General features: G+C 43.1%; 1 pseudogene; it reads right to left on the reverse strand.

Annotated features, from left to right (window-relative positions):
* Nucleotides 1-438: 438 nt before the first annotated feature.
* On the reverse strand, nt 439-1,082 carry LOC466902 (olfactory receptor 7E24-like; annotated as a pseudogene).
* Nucleotides 1,083-21,004: the final 19,922 nt, after the last annotated feature.

The following is a 21,004-nucleotide window of genomic DNA, read 5'->3' on the forward strand; positions in this document are numbered from 1 at the left end:
AAATGTTACTCCTAATGTCACAGGGGATGTACGCCATGTATGTACACCCTCTGTGATATTCTTCATAATATTCTATGGGGATGTTGTTAATATTACTGGTGGTGTTCACCATGTGCATACACCCCCAGTGATGTCATTCATAATATCCTAGGGAGATATAATTCCTAATATCACAGTGAGTGTACCACATGTGTGAACACCCTTGATATTATTCATAACATCCAGGGTAAATATGACTTCTAATATCACAGAGGGTGTACACCTGGGGATATTTTTCACAATATTTTAGGGAAATATGGCTTCTAATATCACAGTGGGTGTACTCCATGTGTGTACACTCTGTGGTAGTATTTTTCATATCCTAGGGAGCTATTACTCTTAATATCACAGTGGGTCTTCACCCTGTGATATTATTCGTATTTGACCTTGCTGCCTTTTTTAACCCACACTACAAAAGGAATGGAACAGATAATAAAATAATGAGATTAAACTGTTCTGCCATGCAACCACCACAGGACCCTTTTGATGTCCCTCCCTGTTTCTCAGTCTGTAGATGAAGGGGTTCAGCATGGCGGTGATCACCGTGTACATCACTGAGGCCACTGCACCCTTTCTGGGGGAAGATGACACATCTGAACTCAGGTACCCCCCAATGCCTTTTCCATAAAATAAGCAAACAACTGACAGGGGAGACCCACAGTTGGAGAAGGCTTTATACTTCCCACCTGATGATGAAACACTCAGCATGGAGGAAACAATTTTATAGTAAGAGAAAATGATCTGTGAGATAGGAAGAAAACCAAATATGGCAGCAAGGAAATACATGACTATGTTATTGGTGAAGGTGTCACAACACGCAAGGTGGGGGAGTTGAGAAGGGTCACAGAAGAAATTAGGAATTTCCACATCCTTGATGCAGGTCATTTGTAAGGCAATCAAATTGTGCAGCTGGGAGTCTAAAAGACTGAGAAAAAAACCCACAAAACTAGGAAGCCACAGAAACATGGGTTTATGATGGCTGAATAATATAGAGGGTGACAGATGGCTACAAACCGGTCATAGGCCCTCACACTCAGGAGCATGTCTTTCTTCCATGCCTCCAAAAACAGCAAAGAGAGACATCTGAGTCAGGCAGCCTGCATAGGAGATGACTCTGCTGTGAGATTGGATGTCCACAATCATCTTGGGGACCGTGTTGGAGGTGAAACCGATGTCAGCCAAGGACAGGTTGGAGAGGAAGAAGTACATGGGGGTGTGGAGGTGGAAGTCAGAGCTGATGGCCAGGATAATGAGCAGCTTCTCCAGCACCATGACTAGATACATGAACAGGAACAGCCCAGCAAGGGCCAGCTGCAGTTTTAGATCCTCTGAGAGTTCTAGGAGGAGGAATTTTGAGGCATCTGTTAGATTCTGTGGGTCTGTATAGTTCAGACATGTATATATATATATATTTACTGTTGCAAGATTTAATAGAGTGAAGACAGAGCTCCCATACAAAGGGAGGGGATCCAAAGAGGGTAGCCATTGCTGGCTCGAATGCCTGGGTTTATATCCAGATCATTTTCCCTCCCACTGTGCTCTCAGGCCATAGATGATTGGGTATTTCTTTACCTCCTGTTTTTGCCTAATTAGCATTTTAGTAAGCTCTCCTATTGGTCGGGCGTGAGCTAAGTTGCAAGCCCCGTGTTTAAAGGTGGATGCGGTCACCTTCCCACCTAGGCTTAGGGATTCTTAGTTGACCTAGGAAATCCAGCTAGTCCTGTCTCTCAGTCCCCCCTCTCAACAGGAAAACCCAAGTACTGTTGGGGAGGTTGGCCAACTGACCGCTCTAACTGCTTCTTGCTGAATTGGGGCATAGTAGGGGTTGTGCAGTTGAGATTTCCTCGGGAGGGGTGCCTTTGATGTCATTAACATCAGAGCATGTGCTAGCAGGCCGGTCCAGGGGTCCATGGTAGATCTTAGTCATGGACTGCATCTAGGGCTCCATTTGAAGAACATTTGTAGTTTTACAGCTTCGATTCTGGAAGAGACAAACTTAACAAGGAGGTTAGAGATACAGGGATTGAAATGTGTGGCCTGCAGTGCAGGGGATTATTTCTTTGGCACACTTCACAGGCCCTGACCATCTGCTTAATAGTTTTGAAGAGGCCTGGTCCAGTAAATAAGAATTTGGCCATCTGATGGGTGCTATCAATGCCTAAGTGAAAGATTTGGTGAAGGGTTTTAAGTAATTTTCATTGGTTAGCTGCAGGCAAAAGTATTTTTCCTTCTTCGGTGGCTAGTCATCCTGAGGGGAGGAAACTATGTCCTCCTGAGGTTCCCCATTCTATTTCTTCTTCTGAGTACCGGGACTTGGTTTCCCCGAGGGGATTACCCAAACTAGGGGTCCTTCTATAAGCATTTCTAATGAAGGGTCCTGCCTTGTGGTTCTTTTGGCTTCAATATCTGCTTGGTGATTCCCTTCTATTTCCCTTTCCTTTCCTTTCCTTTCCTTTCCTTTCCTTTCCTTTCCTTTCCGATGACCCCGGCAGTGTAAGACTGCCACCTCTTTAGGTTTCTGTACAGCCAATAATAATTTCCTAATGGCTTCCTGATGTTTGATAGGTGTTCCCTCGGAAGTTAGGAATTCTCTTTTCTCCATATTGCTGCATGGGCATGGAGGACTAGGTAAGCATACGTAGAGTCTGTATATATATTTACCCTTTTTCCTTCTCCTAATTCTAGTGCCCGAGTAAGGGCTATTAGTTCTGCCAGCTGAACAGTAGTTCCTGGAGTGAGGGGATTACTTTCAAGTATTCCATTATCACTGACCACTGCATACCCCGCTTTTCGAAGTCCTTTTCCTACAAAGTACCTTCCGTCAGTATACAAGTTGAGGTGGGGATCAGTCAAGGGAACCTCTAAACGGTCCCCTCAAGTGGCATAGGTTTGAGCAATTACTTGTTGACAGTTATATTCTATCTTTTCTTCATTGTCTGGAAGAAATGTAGCTGGGTTAAGACTTGCACAAGTGTGCAGTTGCAGCACTGGCCTTTCAAGTAATAGAGCCTGATATTTAAGTAAACAGTTGTCTGACAGCCACAAGTCTCCTTTAGCAGTGAGTATGCCTTTCACATCATGAGATGTCCACACAGTAAGATCTCTTCCTTGTATTATTTTAACTGCTTCAGATACTAAGACTGCTACTGCCACCACTACCTGTAAACAATGAGGCCAACCTTTTGCTGCTACATCAATTTCCTTACTCAGGTATGCCATGGGTTGCAAGTTCATCCCTTGGACCTGTGTAAGGACTCCTAGAGCTATTCCTGTTTTTTCTGCGACATATAAAGAAAAGTCTTGCCCCGTTGGCAAGCTTAACACTGGGGCTTGGGTTAGGGCCCTCTTTAGGGCCTGGAAAGCTGCTTCTGCTTCAGGGGTCCATCTTACTAAATGGGTATTGGCTTTTTGAGTTTCCTTAATTAGTGTATATAATGGTCTGGCTATTTCGTCTTACCTGGGAATCCATATTCGGCAGAAACCTGTTATGCCAAGGAACCCTCTTAGTTGCTTTAGGGTTTTAGGATGAGAATAAGCCAGTATAGGCTGGATACATTCCTCACTGAGGGCCCTGGTGCCTTTGGATAATTTTAGCCCTAAGTACGTAACCTCCTGTGAGCAGAGCTGAGCCTTTGGTTTGGAAACCTTGTAGCCATAGGTAGTGAGGAAATTTAAGAGCGGTTGGGTGGCTTGATGGCACAAGGTTTCTGAACAGGCAGCTAAAAGTAAATCATCCACGTACCAAAGGACAAGAGTGTCCAGGTATGAGAATTGGCTCGAGTTTTGGGCTAATACCTGGCCAAATAGATGGGGGCTATCCCTGAACCCTTTCGGTAAAACAGTCCAGGTGAGTTGAGATGTGGGGTTTGAAGGATCTTCAAAGGCAAACAAGAATTGAGAGTCAGGATGTACAGGGATGCAGAAAAAGGCATCCTTAAGGTCCAGGACTGTAAACCACTCTGCTTCCTCTGGTATTTGGGAAAGCAGAGTGTAAGGGTTAGGTACAGCTGGGTATAGAGGGACAATGGCCTCATTGATAATCCTGAGGTCTTGCACTAACCTCCACTGTCCATTGGGTTTCTGTACTCCTAAAATTGGAGTATTGCAGGGGCTATTGCATGGTTTTACTAGGCCTTGGGCTTTTAGGTCCTTAACAATCTTTTGGAGTCCTTGTTGGGCCTTGGGGTCTAAGGGGATACTGCCTTTGGTAGGGAAAGGAGGCGGAATCCTTTAGTTTGACTTGAACAGGATGGGCATTCTTTGCTCATCCATAATGTCCTTCTGTTACCCAGACTTCAGGATTAATTCCTTCCTCAAGCAGGGAACAACAAACGGGTGTTCCTTTTCCTATGTTCAGGTGTGTAATAGCCCCTGCTTTTGCTAGAATATCTTTCCCTAACAAGGGAGTGGGGCTTTCGGCATAATTAGAAAAGCATGTGAAAACAGTAAAGCTCCCTAGTCACAACTTAGTGGCTGGGAGAAGTATCTAGTGACTGGCTGTCCCAGGACCCCTCGAATAGTGACAGATCTGGAGGACAGTTGTCCAGGACAGGAGAGTAAGACTGAGAAGGCCGTGCCAGTGTCCAGGAGACAATTAAACTCCTGGCTGTCAATGGTCAAGCATACCCAGGGCTCTGTGAGGGTGATGGCATGGACTGGCACTTGCCCCGGGCACCCTCAGAGTTTGGACATATTGTGAGTAGAAAAGAGGATTGAAAAATAGAAAACAAGTAAACCAACACCCAGCACTGTGTCTGCATTTTGGATATAAGCAATTCACAAGTAATGTTTTCAGATTTCAGAGCAATCCACACTCAGCAATATTGTGCAGTTCTGACAAACTCAATTTTTTTATAATTCTTTTATTGAGTTTTGTGTTATTCACTTCTTGCTGTACACACCTGCCTTAGAGACACTAGATTCAAGAATGTTCCAAGAACCAGATCATCATATATAACAAATTCATAATTGCTAGAAAATACAGCCTATCTTTTCCAAAGAAAAATATGTAATAAAATCATTCTCTTTGCTTTAAGAAAAAGTTTATCCTAATTAAAATAAATTAAGAACTCAAATGTATTATTTTATTCTAATAGATTGCCACAAGTTCCCTTGATTTAGAACATTTATAAACACTGTGTAACAGCTGAGACCAGGTCATCTGGAAATAAAGTTATAGTTGATAGTTCATAATCAGAAAATATTTCCAGATGCCAGTTATGTTCTCTGACTTTTCTCCTTCAAGAGAGTAATTGCTTACTCAAGTAGGTGGGCCTTGTTTTAAAATTCATGTAAGATATAACTCCTGTCCCTAGCTTAGGCGGACTTAGAGATTTCATAACAAAGTTTGGCCAGACACGGTGGCTCACACCTGTAATCCCAGCACTTTGGGAGGCTGAGGTGGGTGGATCACAAGGTCAGGAGATCAAGATTATTCTGGGCAACATGGTGAAACCATGCCTCTACTAAAATTACAAATATTAGCTAAGCATGGCAGCATGCACCTGTTGTCCCAGCTATTTGGGAGGCTGAGACAGGAGAATGGCTTGAACCTGGGATGCAGAGGCTACAGTGAGCCGAGATCACACCGCTGCACTTCAGCCTGGGTGACACAGCGAGACTCCATCTCAAAAAAAGAGAGAAAGTTTTAGTTAAATGGACATAACTGGAGATCGCTTTTAAGATGGCCAAATAGGAACAGCTCTGGTCTGCAGCTCCTAGTGAGATCGACACAGAAGATGGGTGATTTCTGCATTTCCAACTGAGGTACCTGGTTCTTCTCATTGGGACTGCTTGGACAGTGGGTGCAGTGCACAGAGGGTGAACTGAAGTAGGGCAGGGTATCACCTCACCTGGGAAGTGCAAGGGGTCAGCAGATTTCCCTTTCCTAGCCAAGGGAAGCCGTGACAGACTGTACCTGAAGAAACGGCACACTCTTTTTTTTTTTCAATTTTTAAAATAGCTTTATTGACATATAATTGGCATCCAGTACACTTCATGTGTTTACAATATAAAATTTGATCTGCGTTGACACAGGCACACACCTACAAAACCATCACAACAATCAACCATCACCAGCACATCCATCACCACCAAAAAGAGAAACGGTACACTCTTGACCAAATAGTGCACTTTTCCCATTGTCATAGCAAATGGCAGACCAGGAGATACCCTCCCATGCCTGGCTTGGTGGGTGCCACAGCCACGGAGACTTGCTCACTGTTAGCACAGCAGTCTGAGATCAACCTGTGGGGCTGCAGCTTGATGGGGAGAGGGGCATCTGCCATTGCTGAGGCTTGAGTAGCTCACAGTGTAAACAAAGCTGCCAGGAAGCTCAAACTGGCTGGAGCCCACCACAGCTCAGCAAGGCCTACTGCCTCTCTAGATTTCACATCTGGGGGCAGGGCATAGCAGAACAAAAGGCAGCAGACAGATTCTGCAGACTTAAACATCCCTGTCTGACACCTCTGAAGAGAGCAGTGGTTCTCTCAGCATGGCGTTCGAGCTCCAAGAACAGACATACTGCCTCAATTGGGTCGCTGAACCCTGTGTAGCCTGACTGGGAGACATCTCCCAGAAGGGGACCAAAGACACCTCAAACAGGTGGGTGCCCCTCTCAGATGAAGCTTCCAGAGGAAATATCGGGCAGCAATATTTGCTGTTCTGCAGCCTCCACTGGTGATGCCCAGGCAAATAGGTTCTGGAATGGACCTCCAGTAAACTCCAAGAGACCTGCAACTGAGGGGCCTGACTGTTAGAAGGAAAACTAACAAAGAGAAAGGAATAGCATCAACATCAACATCAACAAAAAGGACATCCACATGAAAACCCCATCTGTAGGTCACCAATATCAAAGACCAAAGGTAGATAAAACCACAAAGATAGGGAGAAACCAGAGCGGAAAAGCAAAAAATTAAAAAAAAAAACAGAGCGCCTCTTCTCCTCCAAAGGATTGCAGCTCCTCGCCAGCAAGGGAACAAAACTGGATGGAGAATGAGCTTAACGAGTTGACAGAAGTAGACTTCAGAAGGTCAGTAGTAACAAACTTCTCTGAGCTAAAGGAGCATGTTCTAACCAATCACAAGGAAGCTAAAAACCTTGAAAAAAGGTTAGACGAGTGGCTAACTAGAATAAACAGTGCAGAAGAGACCTTAAATTACCTGATGGAGCTGAAAACCACAGCAGGAGAATTTCATGATGCATGCGTATCAGTGACTGAAGGTCAAATTAATGAAATAAAGTGAGAAGAATAGAGAAAAAAGAGGGAAAAAACCTAACAAAGCCTCCAAGAAATATGGGACTATGTGAAAAGACCAAATCTATGTTTGATTGATGTACCTGAAAGTGATAGGGAGAATGGAACCAAGTTAGAAAACACTCTTCAGGATATTATCCAGGAGAACTTCCCTAACGTAGCAAGGCAGGCCAACATTCAAATTCAGGAAATACAGAGAACACCACAAAGATATTCCTTGAGAAGAGTAACCCCAAGACACATAATCGTCAGATTCACCAAGGTTGAAATGAAGGAAAAAATGTTAAAGGCAGCCAAAGAGAAAGGTCAGGTTACCCAGAAAGGAAAGTCCATCAGACTAACAGCAGATCTCTTGGCAGAAACCCTACAAGCCAGAAGAGAGTGGGGGCCAATATTCAACATTCTTAAAGGAAAGAATTTTCAATCCAGAGTCTCGTATGCAGCCAAACTAAGCTTCATAAGTGAAGGAGAAATAAAATCTTTTACAGACAAGCAAATGCTAAGAGATTTTGTCATCACCAGGCCTGCCTTACAAGAGCTCCTGAAGGAAGCACTAAACATGGAAAGGAACAACCTGTACCAGCCACTGCAAAAACATGCCAAATTGTGAAGACATCGATGCTATGAAGAAACCGCATTAATTAATGGACAAAATAACCAGCTAACATCATAATGACAGGATCAAATTCAAACATAATAATATTAACCTTAAATGTAAGTGGGCTAAATGCCCAAATTAAAAGCTACAGATTGGCAAATTGGATAAAAAGTCAAGACCCATCAGTGTGCTGTATTCAGGATACCCATCTCATGTGCAAAGATGCACATAGGCTCAAAATAAAGGGATGGAGGAAGATCTACCAAGCAAATGGAAAGCAAAACAAACAAACAAACAAAAAAAGCAGGGATTGCAATCGTAGTCTTTGTTAAAACAGACTTTAAACCAACAAAGATCAAAAGAGACAAAGAAGGCCACTACATAATGGTAAAGGGATCAATTAAACAAGAAAAGCTAACTATCCTAAATATATATGCACCCAATACAGGAGCACCCAGATTCATAAAGCAAGTCCTTAGAGACCTACAAAGAGACTTAGACTCCCACACAATAATAATGGGAGGCTTTAACACCCCACTTCAGTATTAGACAGATCAACAAGACAGAAGGTTAACAAGGATATCTAGGACTTGAACTCACCTCTGGAACAAGCGGACCTAATAGACATCTACAGAACTCTCTACCCCAAATCAACAGAATATACATTCTTGTCAGCACCACATCACACTTATTCTAAAATTGACCACATAATTGGAAGTAAAACACTCCTCAGCAAATGTAAAAGAACAGAAATCACAACAAATTATCTGTGAGACCACAGTGCAACCAAAGTACAATTCAGGATTAAGATACTCACTCAAAACTGCACAACTACATGGAAACTGAGCAACCTGCTCCTGAGTGACTACTGGGTAAATAGCAAAATGATGGCAGAAGTGAAGATGTTCTTTAAAACCAATGAGAACAAACACACAACATACCAGAATCTCTGAGGCACATTTAAAGCAGTGTGTAGAGGGAAATTTATAGCACTAAATGCCCACAAGAGAAAGAAGGAAAGATCTAAAATTGACACCCTGACATCAAATTAAAAGAACTAGGGAAGGCCAGGCGAGGTGGCACACACCTGTAATCCCAGCATTTTGGGAGGCTGAGGCAGGCGAATCACCTGAGGTCAGGAGTTCGAGACCAGTCTGACCAACATGGAGATACTCCATCTCTACTAAAAATACAAAATTAGCCTGGTGTGGTGGCACATGCCTGCAATCCCAGCTACTCAGGAGGCTAAGGCAGGAGAATCCCTTGAACCTGGGAGGTGGAGGTTGCGGTGAGCCAAGATTGAGCCATTGCACTCCAGCCTGGGCAACAAGAGGGAAACTCCATCTCAAAAAAAAGAAAGAAAGAAAGAAAGAAAAAGAACAAGGACTAGAGAAGCCAGAGCAAAGAAACTCAAAAGCTAGCAGAAGTCAAAAAATAAGTTCAGAGCAGAACTGAAGGAGATAAGAGACACAAAAAACACTTCAAAGAAATCAATGAATCCAGGAGCTGGTTTTTTGAAAAGATCAACAACACAGACCGCTAGCAAGACTAATAAAGAAGAAAAGAAAAAGAATCAAATAGACACAATAAAAAATGATAATGGAGATATCACCACTGGTCCCACAGAAATACAAACTACCATCAGAGAATACTATAAACACCTCTATGCTAATAAGCTAGAAATCTAGAAGAAATGGATATATTCCTGGACACATACACCCACCCAAGAGTAAACCAGGAATAAGTTGAATCTCTGAATAGACCAATAAGAGGCTCTGAAATTGAGGCAATAATTAATAGTCTCCCAACCAAAAAAAGTCCAGGACTAGACAGATTCACAGCCAAATTCTACCAGAGGTATAAAGAGGAACTGGTACCATTCCTTCTGAAACTATTCCAATCAATAGAAAAAGAGAGAATCGTCCCTAACTCATTTTATAAGACCAGGATCATCCTGATATCAAAACTTGGCAGAGACACAACAAAAAAAGAGAATTTTAGACCAATATTCCTAACGAACATCAATGAGAAAATCCTCAGTAAGATACTGGCAAACAGAATCCAGCAGCACATCAAAAAGCTTATCCACCACTATCAAGTCAGCTTCACCCCTGGGATGCAAGGCTTGTTCAACATACACAAATCAATAAACGTAATCCATCACATAAAGAGAACCAAGAACAAAAACTACATGATTATCTCAATAGATGCAGAAAAGGCCTTTGACAAAATTCAACAGACCTTCATGCTAAAAACTCTATATAAACTAGGTATTAATGGAATGTATCTCAAAATAATAAGAGCTATTTATGACAAACCCACAGCCAATATCATACTGAATGGGCAACAACTGGAAGCATTCCCTTTGAAAACTGGCACAAGACAACGATGCCCTCTCTCACCACTCCAATTCAACATAGTGTTGGAATTTCTGGCTAGTGCAATCAGGCAAGAGAAAGAAATAAAGGGTATTCAATTAGGAAAAGAGGAAATCAAATTCTGTTTGCAGACGACATGATTGTATATTTAGAAAACCCCATTGTCTTAGCCCAAAATCTCCCTAAGCTGACAAGCAACTTCAGCAAAGTCTCAGGATACAAATTCAATGTGCAAAAATCACAAGCATTCCTATACACCAATAATAGACAGAGAGCTAAATCGTAAGTGAACTCCCATTCACAACTGTGAGAAAGAGAATAAAATACCTGGGAATCCAAATTACAAGGGATGTGAAGGACCTCTTCAAGGAGAACAACACATCACTGCTCAACGAAATAAAAGAGGACACCAAGAAACGGAAGAACATTCCATGCTCATGGGTAGGAAGAATCAATATTGTGAAAATGGCCATACTACCCAAGGTAATTTATAGATTCAATGCCATTTCCATCAAGCTAGCACTGATTTTCTTCACAGAATTGGAAAAAACTACTTTAAATTTCATATGGAACCAAAAAAGAGCCCACATAGCCAAGACAATCCTAAGCAAAAAGAACAAAGATGGAGGCAGCATGCTACCTAACTTCAAACTATACTACAAGGCTATAGTAACCAAAACAGCATGGTACTGGTACCAAAACAGATATATAGACCAATGGAACAGAACAGAGGCCTCAGAAATAACACCACTCATCTACAACCATCTGATCTTTGACAAATCTGACAAAAATAAGCAATGGGGAAAGGATTCCCTATTTAACAAATGGTGCTGGGAAAACTGGTTAGCCATATGTAGAAAGCTGAAACTGGATCCCTTCCTTACACCGTATACAAAAATTAACTCAAGATGGATTAAAGACTTAAATATAAGACCTAACACCATAAAAATCCTAGAAGACAACCTAGGTAATATCATTCAGGACATAGGCGTGGGCAAAGACTTCATGACTAAAACACCAAAAGCAAGGGCAACAAAAGCCAAAATAGACAAATGGGATTTAATTAAACTAAAGAGCTTCTGCACAGCAAAAGAAACTACCATCAGAGTGAACAGGCAACCTACAGAATGGGAGAAAATTTTTGCAATCTATCCATCTGACAAAGGGCTAATATCCAGAATCTACAGTGAACTTAAACAAATTTACAAGAAAAAAAGCCCCATCAAAAAGTGGGCAAAGAATATAAACAGACACTTCTCAAAAGAAGACATTTATGCAGCCGACAGACATATGAAAAAAAGCTCATCATCACTTGTCATCAGAGAAATGCAAATCAAAACCACAATGAGATCTCATTTTACACCAGTTAGAATGGTAATCATTAAAAAGTCAGGAAACAACAGATGCTGGAGAGAAGTGGAGAAATAGGAACACTTTCACATGTTAGTGGGAGTGTAAGTTAGTTCAACCATTGTGGAAGACAGTGTGGCAATTCCTCAAGTATCTAGAACTAGAAATACCATTTGACCCAGCAATCCCATTACTGGGTATATACCCAAAGGATTAAAAATCATTCTGCTATAAAGACACATGCCCACGAATGTTTATTGTGGCACTATTCACAATAGCAAAGACTTGGAACCAACCCAAATGTCCATCAATGATAGACTGGATTAAGAAAATGTGGCACACATACACCATTGAATACTATGCAGCCATAAAAAAGGATGAGTTCATGTCCTTTGCAGGGACATGGATGAAGCCTGTAACCATCATTGTAAGCAAAGTGTCACAAGGACAGAAAACCAAACACCACAAGTTCTCACTCAGGTGGGAGTTGAACAATGAGAACACATGAACACAATGCAGGGAACATCACACACTGGGGCCTGTCAGGGGGTAGGCAGCTGGGAGAGGGATAGCATTAGGAGAAATACCTAATGTAAATGTTGAGTTGATGGGTGCAGCAAACCAACATGGCACATGTATACATATGTAACAAACCTGCAGGTTGTGGACATGTACCCTAGAACTTAAAGTATAATAAAAAAAAAAAGGACATAACCATAGGCCATCACTTACCACACCAATGTCCATAGTGTGCAATACAGCTGTCAATGATTAAACAATAATGAAGTTCTAAGAACATTTTGGTTTACTTTTTTTGAGTCTGGAGTAATGTGAAAGTCTAAAATGTGTGTCAGTCCAAGCAATAAGGTTTACCTGCCCCCATTTCTTTCTGCCCCTATTTCTTTTTTATTAAACCTATGAAAAGCTCTTCCTTGGTTTTTGAATAATTGAATGCTGTGAATACTAATCAATAGAATCATAGGGACCACGTCATGACATAGAAACAAACAAGTGTTGTTTTATCGTCTCTAGTTCTATGGCACGTTGCTGGAAGGGATGAAAGAACAGGCAGCAAATAATTGAGTATGTTGGGCTGGGCATGGCGGCTCATGCCTGTAATCCCAGCACTTTGAGAGGCCGAGGCAGGCAGATCACCTGAGGTCAGGAGTTCAAGAACAGCCTGACCAACATGGAGAAACCCCGTCTCTATTAAAAATACAAAATTAGCTGGCCATGGTGGTGCATACCTGTTACCCTAGCTACTCAGGAGGCTGAGCAAAAGAATCACTTGAACTTGAGAGGTGGAAGTTGCTGTGAGCTGAGATCACACCATTGCACTTCAGCCTGGGTAACAAGAGCGAAACTCTGTCTCAGAAAAAAAAAAAAAAAGAATTAAGTATGTCGAAGTCACACTGATCACAGCCAATTTTTGTGAACCAAGGAAGGTTCTATTCAATAATTAACATAGATTTTTACTTTTGCTATCTCCTGTGTGCCAAGCAAAATATAGACTCTGGAGAATCAGAAGCAAAAGAAACTCACTTGTTCCTCTCACAATACTCAGTACTTACTTAGATAAGGACAAAATAAAATGTCCTGTCTGGAATGCAGGGAAACCAGAACTTCAGGTCAGGGGATACTTCAGTTGAATTGTATGGAGATTAAGCTTAAAATATTATGAATGTATCTAAAATTCACTTTGTCTTTACTTTATACATCCATCACATAGACATCATGCAGTGGGCTCCTAAAATAGGTTTAATCACTGCTCACTTCTGTTGGATCAACAAGAAATCAACTCATATGACAGTGATGAGTCTCAGAATGAGAGGAGGTGCCAGCTGGGCCACTTGGGTTGAGTAGGGGCTCAGAAAGCTGTGAAACTCACTCATTTCCCTGCATCAGGACTTACTTCAGTCCTGGATGAATAATATTGAAGATATATGCTTAAAATATTCCTAACACCAGAATTTGTGCATGTGTTTTCTTCCCCAAGAAAGCTATAAACAGCAAAAAAATTTTGCTGTAAGTTTCCCTGTGTCCTCTTTCTCTTCCCCCTACCCCAAAACTAAAAGGAATGTTAACTGCTCATTTTTCTGTGACCAGCAGACCTTATCTATGCTCCCAATTCCAATTTCTTATAAACGTACTTTGTAAGGTCCTGTAAGATCCTGTCTCCTTTACCATGCTACTGCAAGGTCATAAAGTAGCTAAAACCTAAGTTGCAATTCCAGTTTTCCTCAAAATCTAAGACATGTCACAAACTAATTTACTGCCTTTGTTTCTTGATCTGGTAACATCTTCCCACCACACATATTTCCTGCCTTGAAGAGTTTAAAAGGCAATTGTATAATCTCACTCTGGTTACCTGTTCAGGACACCTTCCACAGTGTGCTTTCACTCAGCTCAATAAAGCCTACAACTTTTTCTCTCTCTCGGTCCTTGCCTCTATCACTCACTGTAGTCAGCCACCACACCAATTCTTTGGTGTGGCTAGGCAAGAAACTTAGGTGTTACATTTTGGTGAGCCAGGCAGGATACTCCAGGAAAGGCATCTAGATCATCACACTGTGAGTACAATCAGACCTCTTTTGCTTGCTATGCTGTCCTGTCCTTCCTTAGAATTTGGAGGCTAAACTAGGCACCTGTCAGCCACTTAAAGGTGATTAGTGTGGCTGCTGGACTAAAGACACGGGTGTCAGGCTGTCTGGAAAAGGTTCTCTAACAACCCCTGACCCTTCAGGTTTGGGAGCATTGGTTGGCCTGGAACCAGTTCCAACTCTTTTGCTTTCCATGGTGGTTCTGAAGTACACCTGGGAGTGCTCAGTGGAAGTCTTAGTCTCCCAGGTATCCTGGTTGAGACCACAGCCCTGCCAGAGGCTCCCCCTGCATGGGTTAGTGAGCATGAGATAGCCACATCTTCTGACTCCCACCTCCTAATGAGTCCTAATGTCCACCAGTTAGACTTCTTTCCTCATCTCGTAAGCAAGGTTATTCCCACTAGGCAGGATCAAGATTCCCTATTTAGAAGACTTAAATTCTTGGGGTGGCACCCAGAAGATCCCTGTTCATGGTGCCCTCTAGAGTTCAGGCAGGTGTCACCATTTGATGGCTATTTTGAAGGACCAGTTCCCCACCATAGTGTGTAGTCCCCCACATCAGGATAATTTAAAGATAGGTCTGTAATTTTCATGTGGATAGTAGAAGCCTTAGGGCATTTCCTCCATTGCTCCCCAGATAAACTTTCCCCTTCCTTGGGGCCTATCAAGTACAATCTATGGTGCATGGGTACAGCTCTTAGAGCCACTGAATTGTTGTTTCAACCATTTAATAATTGGTATTGGAAGAAAATGTAGTCAGTTGGGACACAGGATACTGGTATCACCTTGAGAGGGGGTCTTACTCTTTTGATGGCAAGTGGGGACAGAAGGCTAAAGTACAGCCGCTGTTCTCTCAGCCCTGGTCTGGAGGACATCCACCACCCCCTTTAAGCTTACTAAGCCTCCTGTTGCTAATTCAGAGATTTCTCCTTGAAGGACAGTTTTATGGCCAGGACCGCATAAATTGGGCCTTAGCATTCAAGCATCAGTGGTGCCCCCAACCCAGGCCTTGCCACCCTGGAACAGGTCGGATGTATTGGCAGAAGGACCATAATAAATCCAACAGTCCTTATGCCCCATTTAGTAGTCAATGGGTGCATGGCAGGGGCAAGGGAAGTTTCCATCCTGCCAGTAAGCATGGTTAAATCTGGTAGATGGAGAGCTCAGGATAAGCGGCCATGAGCTTTCAGCACAATTAGTCCTGACCCTTAGGGGACACCCTAAGGGAAGATGAGTCCCAGGACTAACCAGGGGTGTGGACATCCCTGTGTTTAAAATTCCAGATGGGCACCACACCTTCAAAACCGGACACTCCCTTAAGATGTATCCTGAATAACTGGGACAAATTCGACCCTGAAACCTTAAAAAAGAAGCAGCTGATTTTCTTCTGTACCACTGCCTGGCCACAGTATTCCTTACAAAATGGAGAAACTTGGCCCCCTGAGGGATGTATTAATTATAACACCCTTCTACAACTAGCTCTTTTCTGTAAGCAGGAAGGTAAATGGAGTGAAGTCCCTTATGTACAGGCTTTCTTTGCCCTTCTTGACAATACTGCCCTGTGCTAAGCCTGCGAGCTTTGCCCAAATGACAGAGGCCCACAATTACCTCCATATTCAGGGCCTCTTCCCTCAGCCCTACTCTCCTCCTGCACTGACTCTCCTCCATCTGGCCCCACTGAAGTGTTAAAGGCACAATGGAAAGAGAACGTAAACTCCGCGAGACAGGCACCCAAACTATGTCCCTTACAAACAGTAGGAGGAGAATTTGGGCCCATTCACATGCATGCCCCCTTCTCACTCTCAAATTTAAAACAAATAAAGGCAGATTTAGGGAAATTCTTGGATGATCCTGATAACCATATAGATGTCCTGCAAGGATTAGAGCAGTCCTTTGATCTAACATGGAGAGATATCATGTTACTTCTTGATCAGACCTTAAGTCCTACTGAAAAAAAAAGCAGCTTTAGCAGCAGCCCAGCAATTTAGGGATCTGTAGTACCTTGGCCAGGTAAACAATCCATTGAATGGCCTTGGAGGAGAGGGAAAAATTGCCCACAGGGGAACAGGCAGTCCCCACTGTAAATCCTTATTGGGATACTGACTCAGATCATGGAGATTAGAGCCACAGGCATTTGCTAACTTGCATTTTAAAAGGGTTGAGGAAGACTAGGAGAAAGCCTATGAACTACTCAATGCTATCCACAATTACCCAGGGAAAAGAAGAAAATCCCCTCAGCCTTTCTAGAAATGCTGTGGAAGGCTCTAAGAAGGCACACCTCCGTAACTCCGGATTCCCTGGAAGGCCAACTTATTCTAGAGGATAAACTTATCACCTAAGAAGCGGCCGATATTAGGAGAAAACTCCAAAAGTCTGCCTTAGGCCCAGAACAAAGCTTGGAGGCATTATTAAACCTGCCAACCTCGTTGTTCTATAACAGGGACCAAGAGGAACAGGCCAAAATGGAAAAGCAAGATAAGAGAAAGGCTGCAGCCTTAGTCTTGGCTCTCAGACAGGCAGACCTTGGTGGCTCAAAGGGAACCAAAAGAGGAGCAGGCCAATTGCCTAGTAGGGCTTGTTATCAGTGCGGTTTGCAAGGACACTTTAAAAAAGATTGTCCAACAAGAAACAAACTGCCCCCTCGCCCATGTCCAATATGCCAAGGCAATCACTGGAAGTAGCACTGCCCCAGAGGATGAAGGCCCCCTGGGCCAGAAGCACCCAACCAGATGATTCAGCAACAGGACTGAGGGTGCCTGGAGCAAGCGCCAGCTCATGCCATCACCCTCACAGAGCCCCGGGTAAGTTTGACCATTGAGGGCCAGGAAGTACACTTCCTCCTAAACACTGGCCCGGCTTTCTCAGGATTAATCTCCTGCCCTGGAGGACTGTCCTCAAAGTCCATTACTATCCGAGGAATCTTAGGACACCCTGTAACCAGGTATTACTCTCACCTCCAGCTGCAATTGGGAGACTTTGCTCTTTTCACCTGCCTTTCTTGTTACGCCCATAAGTCCTACACCCTTATTAAGGAGAGACATATTAGACAAAGCTGGAGCTATTATCTACATAAATATAGGGAACAAATTACCCATTTGTTTTCCCCTACTTGAAGAAGGAATCAACTCTGAAGTCTGGGCCTTGGAAGGACAATTAGGAAAGGCAAAGAATGCCCATCCAATTCAAATCAGGCTAAAAGACCCCACCACTTTTCCTTATCAAAGGCAATATCCCTTAAGGCCTGAAGCTCACAAAGAATTACAGGATATTGTTAGACATTTAAAAGCTCAAGGCTTAGTAAGAAAATGTAGCAGTCCTTGCAACACCCCAATTCTAGAATTACAAAAACCAAATAGTCAACGGAGACTATTGCAAGACCTCAGAATCAATGAGGCAGTAATTCCTTTATATCCTGCTGTACCTAACCCCTATACGCTGCTCTCTCAGATACCAGAGGAAGCAGAATAGTTCACTGTTCTGCACCTCAAAGATGCCTTCTTCTGCATTCCCCTGCACTCTGACTCCCTAGTCACCCTACAAAGCGAGCTTAATTCTCTCGCTGCAGTAGTCCTCCAAAACTGAAGAGCCCTAGACATAGTAACAGCTGAAAGAGGAGGAACCTACCTCTTAGAGAAGAATGTTGCTATTTCATTAACCAGTCAGGAATCATTACTGAAAAGGTCAAAGAAATAAGAGAACAGATAGAAAGTAGGAAAAAGGAGCTTGAACACTCAGGACCCTGGAATATGTTTAACCAATGGATACCTTGGCTCCTCCCCTTTCTAGGCCCTGTGACAGCCATCCTACTATTACTCACCTTTAGGCCTTGCATTTTTAACCTCCTTGTCAAATTTGTTTCCTCCAGGATCGAGGCCATCAAGCTACAAATGATCGTACAAATGGAATCTCAAATGAGCTCAACTCATGGCTTCTAGTGAGAAACCCTGGAATGCCCCGTTGGTCCCTCATTAGCCTAGAAAGTTCCCCTCTGGAGGACACCACAACTGCAGGGCCCCTTCTTCACCCCTAACCAGCAGGAAGTAGCCAGAAGAACCACCACCCAGCTCCCAACAGCAGTTGGGGTGTCCTATTTACAGGGGGAACTGAGAGGAGGTGCCAGCTGGGCTTCCTGGGTTGAGTAGGGGCTCAGAAAGCTGTGAAACTCACTCATTTCCCTGTGTCAGGACTTACTTCAGTCCTGGATGAATAATATTGAAGATATATGCTTGCTTAAAATATTCCTAACACCAGGATCTGTGCATGTGTTTTCTTCCCCAAGAAAGCTATAAACAGCAAAAATTTTGCTGTAAGTATCCCTGTGTCCTCTCTCCCTTCCCCCTCCCCTGAAACTAAAAGGAATGTTAACTGCCCATTTTTCTGTGACCAGTGGATCTTATCTATGCTCCCAATTCCAATTTCTTGTAAACATACTTTGTAACGTCCTGTAAGATCCCGTCTCCTTTGCCATGCTGCTACAAGGTCATAAAGTAGACAAAACCTAAGTTGCAATTCCAGTTTTCCTCAAAATCTAAGACATGTCAAAAAATAATTTACTGCCTTTGTTTCTCGCTCTGGTAACATCTTCCTACCACACCTATTCCTTGCCTTAAAGAGTTTAAAAGGCAATTGTATAATCTCACTCTGGCTACCCATTCGGGACCCCTTCCACACTGTGGAAACTTTGTACTTTCACACCAATTCTTTGGCGTGGCTAGGCAAACCTTAGACGTTACAAGAGGATTGGCATCTCACCCCTTGCCATACAGATAAGTAGAAAGGGTGGTATTCAAAATTAATGGCCAGTCTCTAAGTCCCAGGCACTGAACTTCATGGTCTTCCAACACTCAAAAAGTTGTAAGCAGAGGTCAGAATTCTTAACCATAGCCATATCTGAGTTGCATTTTGAAACAGTTTCCAGCTTCCTCAGTAGGAATGGAAGCCAAACTCCAAATTTATGACTCCTTTGAGGAAGTCAAGAGCTGTAAGGAAAGCCAGGGGCAGGGGCAAGGGACAGATGCCCCTTGAATGATCCTGTGCCAGTTCTTTCTGGGATCTTTGATGTGATCTTAGCTGCCCTTTCTATACTTGACATAGTGAACGTGGCATCCACTGGTCTAGCTGTGGTCTACCAGGAACCCCCAAAGGGAAGGGCACAGTGAGCAGGGGCATCTGCCCGAGTGACAAGGATTTGAGAGGGCAGGTTGGATGCAGGGAGAGGACTGGCCAAATGCCATGTGTCTGGACGTAGACACATGGTTCAAATGGGAATTCACCCTTTTTGACTTCATGATCTGATACAAGTTATATGAGAATGTGTCACAACTTTTCTAGTCTGTTAAATGATAATGAAATGTGCACTAATAACTGGGAGAAGACTACGCAGATGAAATGAAACAAGCTGCATAGACCACAGAGCTAAGAAGCTGTCACTTAGGAAGCCCTCAGTAAGAGTTCTTGATGCCATGGTATCTGCCATCTTCCTTTTTATCCTCATCATCACCTTCATAATCTTTCTGTTGTGCTTAGGGAATAGTTTAGAGGAACTCATTCCCTGCTATCATGGGTGAGATGTCTATGACAAGGGCAACCATTGGTGGGGGGGGAAGCAAAATTTTTAATAACATTTCTGAGACCCCCACCACAACCAAGAACAGAAACTCCACAGTCTGCTGAGCTGACAGTTTGCACATTGGTCTCCTCCCATCTGCCCACTGCACTCTCCTGTTTGTCCTGAGGATGAGGAAACAAAGCAAGCCTCCCAACCATCCCTCAGCACTCACTGAACTGCCCCTCCCCTCTGCTGGGCCATGACCACGGAGAACAGGTCCACTGTCCTCCCTGCATGGTGCACGATGGAGTCTCAGAGTCCGTCCTCAAGACTGGCAAGAAGACAGGGTGAGACATGAGCCTCCTGATAGAGGTGATGGGTGTGGAGCCCACAGGACTGGAACCTCACACTGCAGGGCTGGAGGCACAGACTGAGTATTTATATTCTATGGCCTGTGGGGCTCAAGGCACAGAGCTCCTCATTAGCCAAAGTCACCCAAATTCCCCAACCTCTAAGGATTTCCTCATAATAATGCAAGAAGAAGAGAAAAGTGAGTGTCCATTGAAGCTTTGGGGCTCTTCCTCTAATCAGGAGAAAGCTTGTGTATATTATTCGCTTCTTTCTTTTCTTCTTAAAGATCCAACTGCTTTAATTTTCATCTTTTATTTTGGGAAATATACCACATATAAATATTAAAAATTATAAATATATATTACTTCATATAGAATGGCCAGTATAAACGTTTACAATTTCCACTATTTTTCAGTTTACAGTTTAATGACATTAAGTACATTCACATTGTTTAGCAACCATCACCTCCATCATCTCCAGAACAGTTTTATCTTTCAAAATGGAAAAGGGACCCATTAACCAAACTCTCCATTCCTCTCTCTCACCCACCCCTGGGGGCCACCATTCTATTTTGCAACTCTATGAGTTTAGCTACTCTAGACACTTGATATAAGTGGAATCACACCGTGTTTTGTTTGTTTGTTTCTTTTGGAGACAGAATCTTTCTCTGTCGCCCAGGCTGGAGTGCAGTGGCATGATCTCGGCTCACTGCAACCTCCACATCGTGGGTTCAAGCGATTCTTGTGTCTCAGTCTCCGGAGTAGCTGGGATTACAAGCGTGCGCCACCACGCCCAGCTAATTTTTGTATTTTTAATACAGACGAGCTTTCACTATATTGGCCAGGCTGGTTTCAAACTCCTGACCTTAAGTGATCCACCTGCCTC

Source organism: Pan troglodytes, chromosome 9 (genome assembly GCF_028858775.2).
Source record: "Pan troglodytes isolate AG18354 chromosome 9, NHGRI_mPanTro3-v2.0_pri, whole genome shotgun sequence".
NCBI classification, from domain to species: Eukaryota; Metazoa; Chordata; class Mammalia; order Primates; family Hominidae; genus Pan; species Pan troglodytes.